The sequence below is a fragment of the Lactuca virosa genome, chromosome 7 (genome assembly GCF_052849685.1).
Source record: "Lactuca virosa cultivar CGN04683 chromosome 7, Lactuca_virosa_CGN04683_v6, whole genome shotgun sequence".
NCBI lineage: Eukaryota > Viridiplantae > Streptophyta > Magnoliopsida > Asterales > Asteraceae > Lactuca > Lactuca virosa.
In genome coordinates, this window is record NC_136432.1 from 88,042,528 (window position 1) to 88,054,593 (window position 12,066).

Here is a 12,066-nt window from a genome sequence, read left to right on the forward strand (position 1 = left end):
TTATAGAGAATAAAAAATTATGAATTTTGATATATTTAAAATAATTTTTCGATAATAATGGCTTTCTAAAAATAAAAAAAAACGAAAAAAAATATGTTTTTGTGTATATTAAGGTAATTATTAGCATAGTTTAAGGATACATGTTTGGTTGGAAAACATATGTTTATCCGTTATCCATTTCCGACGGTACGCCTAAATGTTTTGCGGCAAAATAAATGTGTGGCTGAGAATGATTACATTAGTTGTATATTGTAGTTTCATTTTATTTTATATGTAATCTAAGATTACTATTTTATACTTATTTTAAATACTTTTTTTTAAATACTTATTAATTTTTATTATTTGCTTTTAATTTATTGGTAGTCCGATGTTGTATACTAGCTGAAATCCTTGCCAGTTCGACCATAGGTAATCTAAAAAGTTGTAGGTTTTTTTTTTTTTTTTTTTTTTTTTTTTTTTTTTTTGCTTAAACACTTAACCATAATTAGTTGTATTCTTAAAAGATAGAAAATATTATTTGGGATTACTTTTTAAACCCAAAAGTTAATAAAATGTTCTTTTCTTACAAGATTTTTTAAGAGGTAAAAGTTAAAAGTTGTTTTTAAAAAATGTTTAGATCATATTTCTTGACTGTTGAATGCCTTTTACCTTTTAAAATGTCAAAAGTCACAAAAAGATACAATTTCATAATTTTTGAAAAACCCTCTTTTTTCCTCTTGACAAAAAGTTATTTTAAAAAGTTCTTTTCTAATTCCCAAACATCTTTTAAATTTTTTTAACTTTTTGAAAAAACAAAAAATTGAGAAGTTATTTTAAAAGCAATCCCAAACATCCTCGAAGGATTGTTTTGAAAAAGAAAAAGAAATCAGAAATGCTTGTTCACGTACCAGAATAATACTCTTATTTGTGTTGGGCCTTAACAAACTGATTGTGGGCTAAATGAACTCAAAATGACATATGGGCTAACTATGGGGTCCGATAGAAAAGCCGACGGTGGCGTATGTATTCCTTATAGTCAAATTTAAGGTAGTCGAGTTGTTTAAACTTTAAATCAAACACTTTATGCAATCAAATGATATTTGTGCTTCACGGGTCAAGTAGGTGAGAAGTAACAATGCCTCGTTCCAATGACGACGACCATTGGCGGACTTATGTGGTGCCTAGGGGATCGCGGGCCACCACTCCGATTGCGACCGTTAGTGTTATTTTTTTCTTGTTTTTCTATTAGGTGCAACGTCTTGAAATATGAGTGTCACTACTATTTTAGATCTATTTGAAAAAAAATTATTTGGTGTCACCACTCCTCAAACTTTCTGCGTACGCCACTGACGACGACAATCCTTTAGTTAAGCATGCTTAGTCGACTACTCAATTCAATCAAAAACACGAGGTAGCATTAAAAACATGGTGAAACCAATTGAATCACCAAATAACCAATAAACATCCATTAATAGCAATTTGTTATGGTTCGACAATAGAATTAAACCAATATAGCAAATATTGTTAGTCCAAAATAACCAATGAACTTATCTGTTAGCACTAAAACAACATACAACACCAAGCAGCAACAATATGCACAGCCAAAACTGATAATGCCTTGAAATAAGAACTCTAAAAGCAACTAGGAAAAAATTTATTTAAAAAGAGAGATCATAAAGAAAGTTTTGTAGTACCCATACTTACCTCTTGTTTTCTCTTCGGTATTTATACGAACACTTTATGGGCACTTTCCATGAGCAACTTCTACATTCTAATTTTTAGTGTCATTTAGGGTTGTTAACGAACCAAACAAACACGAACGATGGCTTGTTCATGTTCGTTCGTTTAAGTTAGCCGAATACGAATGAGTTTTTGTGTTCATGTTCGTTCGTTTAACAAATTACATTGTTTATGTTCATTCGTTTATGTTCGCGAACATGCTAAACGAACATAAATGAATAAATATAAAAAAAACATAATTAAACATAAATGTGAAACGTCCGAAAAACTAACACAAAAAATTTTCGTTTTAAATTAACAAAACTATCATCCAAAACATCATCATAAAACCATGGTGGAATAAAGTGTATCAACTACACCATAAAATATCAGAGTAATTATAAAATGCGAAATGAGGTGGTGTGAGCATTGCAGTCATCCAAAACATAATAAACACATAATGAGCCCCACCTGTCATCGGGCCCCGCTCGATATACAGATAACGGGCTCCGCCCAATGAGTATAACGAGCATTTCCCTAACTCGCATAACAGGCCCCGCCCAGCATACATATAAACATATAACACATGCAATAATCACAAAGATAAATAGTATACAGAATGGTCATCGGGCCCTGTCCAGTACACATTCAACACAATACATTTGCAAGAGTCACACAGACATCTAACATCCTAAAGATACAAACAATGTGTCGGCATTGGTGCCTTCGACCCGCTAAATACAATGAAGAAACTCACCTCAAGCTGTAGAATCACTCAGATAATATCTCAGTCTGCCGGTTCGGACAATCCTCGCGCTAACATCATCAAATAAATACCTAATTAATAATTGGATCTCAATCCATAATCAAGAATTTAAATTACTTGCTCAATGCTTAGGGTAAAATACCCTTTTACCCTCTTCCTTATTTGGTCCAAATCTAAGGCCTAGCCCATTAACACCAAAAAGCCCAATAGTGGCCCATCTTCCTAAATAGGCCTAAAACCTATCATGGGCCTAATCCAAGAGGGCCAAATTTCCTAAATGACACCCAAGGTACCAAATAGGCCCAAGCACATTAAGGACCAAAGTCAGAAATTAGTGGCCCATTAAGGCCCAAAAGCCCAAAACAGCACCTCACATCGTAACCAGTCCTTGGTCACATCGTAAGACGTGTCTGATCCGATTCTAGGGCTCACTCCTGACTCAGACGACTCAGCGGGGACGGTGACTCATGCTCACGTCGTGAGACCTTATGTCTTACATCGTGAGAACGGTCTGAAGCCAAAACCTCCTTTCCAAAGTTCTTAATCCTTTCAATCCCCAATCTTACCACTTCCAGAAGTTAAATGGGACCCTAATGATTCATAAAAATGTTTGCTTTATGGACATGCATGCACCATGCATGTCCCTTCACCATCTTAGGTTAAAAAGTGCAAAAATGGCCTCAAGTCCTCATGCAAGCTCTAATACTCCACTAAATCCCATATTTGAATGATATAAGACTCAAAGGACCATTTGAATCCATAAAGTTGCTAACTTTATGGATTTACTCCACTCTAACCAAGACAAAACATAAGAAAATAGACCAAAAGCCTAGATCTAGCTATGAAATGCAATAAAGCTTGAGTCTTGATACTTACAATGGTTCAAACAAGATGAAATTTGATGATGATGATGATGATGATGATGATCCCAAGTAACTTCCTTCCCAATATACTTCTTCTCTCCTTTTCCTTCTTTTCCACAAGCAAAATACTCAATAACTCAAGATGAAACAAAAACTCGGGTTTTCAGAGGGTGAGAGGGTGAGAGAGGCTGAGGATGGGTAACCCTATCCTCTCATTCCCTTACATACCCAAAAATTAGGGTTTGGGGTCGTTAAGCCACACTCATATCGTGAGACTCTAAAATGCGGGTCAACGGGTCAATGGTCACTTGTGACATCCCCATTTTCACGGCCATAAAAGACCGATTTTGTTTATGCTTTATAAAAATCAGAGTACTTCTTTTAATAAAAATGTTGCGGAATTAGTTCCCAGTAAAACATGATAAATACATTATCAAAGCATTTCCGAAGAAATGTATTTTTATTCATTTTAAAACATTTGGGATGTCATCGTCAATACAGAAACATAAGCATAAACAGAACTTACATTCATTTACACTAGTGATCTACATCTCTTTTAAATCTATCAGTGTAAAGTAGCTTCATATTGACACCTGTGATACAAATAAGCTTGAGTGAGTCAGGTTGGGAAACCTGGTGAGTACATAGGGTTTTCAACCCACAATAATATAATTATTATGTTTAAACATCAAACAATCAACCCAATTACCCATCCTCATTATCTTCTTTACTCTTAAGGATCTACCCTAAGAATCAACTATTCCTCGTTCATTCATTCCTAAGGATCATCCTAAGGAATCGGCACGAAGTCCATCGTCACCGGGGTTTAGGCACTAAGTCTGCATAGTCGCCAGGATTTATACAATAGGCACTAAGTCCGCATAGTCACCAGGGTTTAGGCACTAAGTCTGCATAGTTGCCATGGTTTATACAACAGGCACTAAGTCCGCATAGTCGCCAGGGTTTTGGCACCAAGTCTGCATGATCGCCAAGGTTTAGGCACCAAGTCTGCATGATCGCCAGGGTTTAGAGTACACCGGGTGAACACATCGTTCACAACACCTACAGGTTGCGAGCCTGCTAGCGTTCCACTGGACTGTCTAGAATAGTTCGTGGTTGTCATCCATACTCTGCTAGATGACGGGGACATCATTTGGGAAAAAGGCTTCTCACATCGTCCACCTCACCCTTACCTCATGGTCTAACTCATCATCCAACTCATATGTCATCTACCCATGTTTTACCCAACATATTATGTAGATATAAATACATATACAGTTTAAATCATATCAAACTTGTATAAAATCGTTCCTCCAACATAGATAACAAGTATACATATAATATGCACACATAGCACGTAACTTATATAAAATACTTCATATCTATGTGTAAGATGAAAGTAACTATGCACTCACTTGAAAAGGTGGTGATTCCGAACTCAGACAGTGCTTCGCTTCTTAAAAAAATAATTTCCTTCGACGAAACCTAGTATTATTACCACTAGAGTTTAGTCTATTATTCGCCGAGACTAATTAATAGTCTAGCTATTATTACTATTATATAAGCGTTAAACAATACTTATATAACCCATAATAATAGCTCAAGTACTTATTATAAGTTCCTAATAACGTTACTATAGTTAAATAAAAGCTATATTAAAAATAGCGTAGGCGTAGCTCACTTACAGCGGGTTTTATAGAAAACCGGGATTTGCTTGGAGCAGCGTTCCCGAGCCGAAAAGCTCTTCTTCTCGGAGCCGTCGAGCACTTCGGGGCTTCCGCCTCGTGCTAGGGAGGTCCCCTAGGCTTTTTCGGGGGGTTTCGGGGCTAGAGAGAGGTTCTAGAGAGAGAGTAAATAGAAGAAAGAATGGGAAAGGTGTGAAGAAAATGAGGGTGTGAGAGGTTCTATTTATAGGGTGAAAATGGCTGAACTTTGTGCCACATGTCACCATCTAGTGGCAAGACTTGGGGAGAAAGCAATGGCCAAGATTGTGCCACATCACCCATTTTCGTACAACACACTTCCGAATTCTAAAATCCGTAAATTTCACATACGACCTCCATTTTTTACGTTCTTTATATCCACGGGTAGGTAAAAATAAGATCTACAATTTTCATTTTGACTCCGTCGGCTAATTCTCGACCGATCTTAAATTTAACAGTACGAGGAGATTATACTGTTAAATGTCCGCGTAAAAATTCATAACTTCTACATACGGACTTTGTTTTCGTCTGTCTTTTTACCGTTGAGTTCCTATTAATGAGATCTTCAATTCTCATTTAGGTCGCGTAGGCCAAAAACCGCTTGATCTAAAATTCGAGTTTCGGGCTGTGCACTGCTAAGCTAAATCTTAGAAAATTCATAACTTCCTCACACGAAGTCAGATTTGGGCGTTCTTTTTTTGTATGTTCTCGGTTTAACGTATACTACAACTTTTGTTTAGATTAATAAGGCCAAAAAGTCCTCCATCGTAAATTCACTATTTACGTCTCCCGGTGTCGTGCCGGTTTTGCCATAAAAACTTCGACGTATCATAACTTCTTCATTATAACTCGGATTTCAACATTCTTTATATGTACGGAACCCTTGACACGTATTCTACAACTTGGTTAAGATTATTTATTCTAAATAATCTTTGTCAAAAAGTCGTTTTCGACCCCTATTATCTCTAAATTGACTAGCTCGGATCTACGGACGTTACAATTATCTCCTCCTTAGGATGATTATGTCCCGGAATCATCAACGAAACAGGGCTCACATGACGAATCCATACGTTATCTCTTCATCCTAATTAATAACCGTAAATCTAATATAAATATAAATCTAATATAAATATGTCGACGTAACACTTTTAGTAACAAATGTTGTGACGGAAACTGCTGTCGAAAAATATGTTTTTTTATTAATGCAATCCTTAAAAAAATTATACAACCTCTAATATTTTTTTTCAACGTCCGCCACTTATCTATATCTAATTTTGCAATTAAAACTAGTCCAAGTCATATCTTCTTTAAGTAAATTGCAAAATAATAATAATAATTTGGATGTATAATATATGAAATCTTGAATCGTTATTATCAAATGACACAATTCAAATGCTATATTCAAACCCTGAAATCCGATTTTGCAATTAACTTTAGCCGCCAACAATGAACAAACCCATAAAATGAAGAAAACTAAGAGTTACAAGTTGATATTTGGGAGTCAATTTTGTGGTCGAACCCATACCATTTAACCCCCGGGATAATGACTTAAAGGGTAATATATTTTTCGATTTGTACACATTTGGTCACTGAGCTTTTTTCTCGTCCACATTTGTCTATTCAACTTGTTTAATGTCCTTATGACCGCCTAGTTCAGGTAAGCCGGAAAAATGACTTAATAGGGCAATATGTTTATCATTTTATACACATTTAGTCCTTAATATTTTTGTGCACATTTAGTCCTAAATATATATTCTTTTGTAAAATAAGTTCTTGTTGTTTTTTTACACATTCAATACTTATGAACGACTTCTTTAGTTTTTTCTCACGACATCCTATATGGGTGGTGGGATGTCAAGTCCACCAAGCAAATTACACCCTTTGTTTGCAAAAAACGTAATATAATGGTAAAAAGGGGTATCGATCCTCGGGGAAATGGTTGTATTCAATCACCAATGCAATCCAATACAACTAGTGAAAATAAACTAACTATCTACAATTAAACTAAAGGGGGGGGGGGTTGTTATTGCTTGAAAACTAAAAGACTTGAAAGACTAAATGCTCAAATATTGGAGAGAATTGGTTAACCAAGGCAATTCAACACAATGAACATTTGTGTGTTTATCATTAAGATTCAACATGAAGCTTATCATTCATCCCAAATTGGTTATAGCAATCATGAAACATGATATGCCAAGATTCCTCATAGGTAGTATGGAGGTTGGGGAAGCCCACAACACACCTTCTTAATCAAAATCAAAGATCCAATTGAAGCAATTGAACCCAAGAAGTTGATTAGCCTTAAGAATGAAGGAATCCCCAATTCCTAGAGGATGTCAATGCTTACACATCCATAAAGGAGTTATGATTCATAAGCTAGAGATGATTTCTACCATCATAAAGCCCTTGTTCTAAGTAAATTCAATGATTCAATGCTAAACCAAAGAAATAAACCAACAATTGCTTATTCAAGTACCAAGCTCATTATCAAAGCATTAAACAAGCATAAGAAATATGAACTAGAATCATAGACATAAGATAAATGATAAATAAACATGAATCCTTCAAAAACCCACAAACATTCAAAGGTTTTAGCTAAGGCTAACCAAAATAGAGAGTTTAGTCACTCATGGAAATAGAATAACAATCACAAAAGTCTAATTGCATAAAGAAACTACCAATAACTTGAAAAGATGAAAATAAATGAGTCTCAAGCTCCAAAATCGCCTTCTTCTGGTCTCCAATGGTGTAAAATCGAAGTGATAGCTGATAGATCCAACCCCCCAAGGTAATGGCAAGCCAAATGACCAAAATGCCCTAAAATGGGCAGTTGTGCGGGTACCCGCGCGACGGAGATTCCACCCGCGCAAGTGTTGATGGGCTGCTATTGGCTCCTTTTCCTCCACTAACCATTCCATTACCAAAGATTCCCTTGGTCCGCTCCATATGCCACATGATTTAAATCAACCAATCATCTTTTAGCTTCAAATGTGGATGCTCCAACCCCAAAATAAAAGTCCAAGATCCATCTTCACAAGCCCACTTCATCCAAGTCTTTAGCTTTTTAAGCCTAAATCTTCTTTGGTGGATCCACCAAGCCCAATAATGCATCAGAAAGCCCACTAAGCCCAACTCCAGTAAAATCCATAACCGCAACAAGCTCCAAAACCCTGAAAAATACTCATGCAACATAGAAAGTCACCGATACGATCCATGATAAAAAAAAATAAGGAATATACAATGCAATACTAATAAAAAAAGCTAAAAATACTAAAATAAACTAATAAAAATAAGGAAATAAAATAAGCTATTAAATCACCCCAAGCTTCACCCTAACTTGTCCTCAAGTTAGAACAAGACTAAAATGAGCTCAGGATGAGCTAAACTAAAAAGGAAAAAGAAAGATACCATAGAACTTGGTCAACATCAGTCAACATGGTCAGAATCAGTATTTCATGGACCCTACGCATCTTCAAAATGTTCCCCGCTTTGGAGCCATAAACCACATTCTCAACCACTTGATGGGCGAATAGATCACAGCTGGATGTAGTCGCGGTGTTCAAGACAAAGGAAACAAAGATGCATACAGTGGGGGCACTTTAAATCACCAATGCAGACCATATCGCATGAAGGAAAGGCGCCTCTTCACACACTATGATTCCTACATTTGTCAGGCTAAAGTGTTTAATACGAAATAGGGTTTTTGCATCACGGCCTCCGGGCAAACATCCGGTTTCAGAGGCTTCTCCCTTGTACTGTCATTTACAATTTACCGTCTCATCGATACGCTTGATAATAATTAATGGGTTACACAATATAAAAGAAAAAAAAATATAAATTATGTATGTCAGTTCACAGTCTTTTCTCACCAAAAATCAAAAATAAAATAAAATAATAAAAATTCTACTTAACCTAAATCTAAACCTAATAACTTAAATCTTCAATCTTGAACTTCTGTTATTTGGTCTTCACTCTCTTTGTAGCTCGATTTTTTTTTGAAGAGAAGTCTTGAACTTGGATTCTTGTTCTTTTTTTTTGTGTTGCTCTTTTTCTTCATTTTCTTCTTTGTTTTTGTTGCTTTTCTTTAATCTTCTTCATTATTTCTTTTTATCTCCACTTTTCCAATTTCTTCATTTTTTTGTGTTTTCTTCTTGGAAGGTCTAAGGAATTTCACCATGTAACATAGGATGGAGGCTAACATGAACACCTAATGATCATTGACAATGTGCCAATATCAACTAAAAATGGGTGGGATATGACTCAAAAAATGGGTGTTACCGAAAAAACTTGGTCCCAAAAGATGTGAATTAGGGGACCCACTTCAAAGTTCATCAAGCACCTCAATGCAATGTGTGATAAACAAAATCTATCTAACTATCTATTCTAGACCCCTAGAAAAATGATGACCTATCCTAAAAATATGGTGAGAATCTAAGTAAGCAAGGCTCGGACGAGACTCGGGAGTACTAAGGGGTACTCCCCCCAAAACCAAGATGCGAGTCTTCAATGTCTTCAAAATACCTTATCGGGCTAATCTTTGCTCGCACACGTTGATTTGACCAACCACATCCCTCCACACCTAGACCCAATCAAGCTACCTGTATCTGACCCCCACACAAGCGGTCTCAAAGTGGTCTGTGAGGCTCAAAACGTGTCTCATTTATCCAATGCAAAGAATTCCATATCAAGACCCGGGACCAATCTATGATTCAATACTTATAACTCGGCGCTATGGTACCTGTAGGGATGAGAAGACAAGAGAGAACAAAAATGCATGAACTTAACTAGAATGCATCTAAAAAGTATGAAATTTAGAAAAGAAAGAAACAAAATATGCAATATTTTTGAATTTTTTTTATGCAATTTTTTTATGAATGACCTAAATGACTTACTCTAAATGCAACTATATACAAACTAAATGCAATCAAAAATAAAATATAAGAATACCTCACCCCAAGCTTAAAATTAAGCATTGTCCTCGATGCTTAGGATGAGAGTAAGGAAGGATCATACCGGGATCAAGGTGGAGGAGGCACGCGAGGACGGTATAGAAGCAACACATGGGTCGTACAATGATGTGTGAGTGGAATTCTTGGCCGCATAAATACACATGGATGAAAGTTTGGCCGCACAAAGGAAGCATATGAAATGGCTCGAAATTTTCTTATGAAGTGGCATATTTGCGCGGGTACCCTCGCAAACTTTGCGCGGGTGGGGGAAGCTGCGCGCATACATCAGATTACAACTCGTGTGGGGGTAATTTGAGCTCAGATTTTGCGCGGGGTAGGTTGGGTCGCCCAATGTTTGCGCGGGTACCCGCGCAAGTTGTGTATTTTGAAATTTTTTGCAATTTTTCGCTCCACAAGCTCCGGTTTTCTTCCATACTTTACCAAGATCATTGATAAACCTCAAGATGCTTATTTTGACCAACTTCAAGCCTAGAAACATCAAAACTTCAAGTGGAGATTATTTATTCACAATGCATTTATTTAACGTCTTTGCCAAGACATAGCCCCGCTTCCGTTAACTTTCATAAATCGGAGTTTCCAATGTTACGTTGTCGAATTCTCCTGTGGATGCTCCAAGCCCAAAATAAAAGTCCAAGATCCATCTTCACAAGCCCACTTCATCCAAGCCTTTAGCTTTTTAAGCCCAAATCTTCTTTGGTGGATCCGTCAAGCCCAATAATGCATCGGAAAGCCCACTAAGCCCAAATCCAGTCAAATCCATAACCGCAACAAGCTCCAAAACCCTGCAAAATACCTCATGCAACATAGAAATTTCCCGATACAATCCATGATAAAGAAAAATAAGGAATATACAATGCAATACTAATAAAAAGAGCTAAAAATACTAAAATAAACTAATAAAAATAAGGAAATAAAATAAGCTATTAATGGGACAAGCGTTAATGAGGTGTTCGAGATTATTTAAGCTTATGGCCACCGCGACCTCGATTGCTCGATGCTTAGATCTTGTCTTCTGAACGTCGTAACTTCTTCATATGTTCTCGGACTTTAACGATCTTTATATCAACATGTTCGTATTTCAGTCGACTACAATTCATTTAGATTACTCTTGTTAAAAAGTAATATATTTTTACTTGCGATCTTTATATACATGCATTCATTATGAATATACGTATGAACGTTTTTTATAAAATCGTAAGTATAAATATATTACTTTTTAAATGGAATAGTCTAAGCTACCTGGTTGCTTAGGTCTTGTGGTTTGACTTAGGTCTTGTGTCCTAAATGTCGTAATTTCTTCATGCGATCTCAAATTTTAACGATCATTATATCCACATGTTCATATTTAATCTATTACAACTTTCGTTTAGATTACTTCCATTAAAAAATAATATATTTTTACTTATTATCTTTATCTACATGCGTTCTTTAGGAATGTATGTATGAACATTTTTTTATAAAATTGTAAGTAAAAACACAATATTTTTTAGAGTAATCTAAACGAAAATTGTAGTGGACTCAAATACGAACGTGTGGATAAAAAGATCGTAAAACCCGAGATTGTATAAAGAAGTTACGACATTCGGAAGACAAGACCTAAGTACCAAACAATCGAGGCCGCAGTTGCCATAAGCATAAACAATCCCGAACACCTTATTAATGATTGTCCTATGTATGATGTTGTTAGAAAAACCTAAAGAAACCGCTCATAAATACTGAATGTGTATAAAAACAATAAAGACTTATTTTGCAATAAAAAAATATTAAAAACTAAATGTGCACAAAAATATTAAGGACTAAATGTGTACAAAATAAAAAATATATTAGCCTGTTAAGCTATTTTTTTAGGCTTATGTGGAGTAAATGGTCATAAGGACTGAATGTATAGACGTTCATAAAGATTGAATGTATACAGTTAAACAAGTTAAAAAAGGAAATGTGGACGAAAAAAAAACACCACAGTGACAAAATATATACAAATCGAAAAACATATTACATTTTTAAATTATTATGCCTTTAACCCCCACTTCAATTCCATCAAGTGCCTTTCTTCCGAGTGACAATCC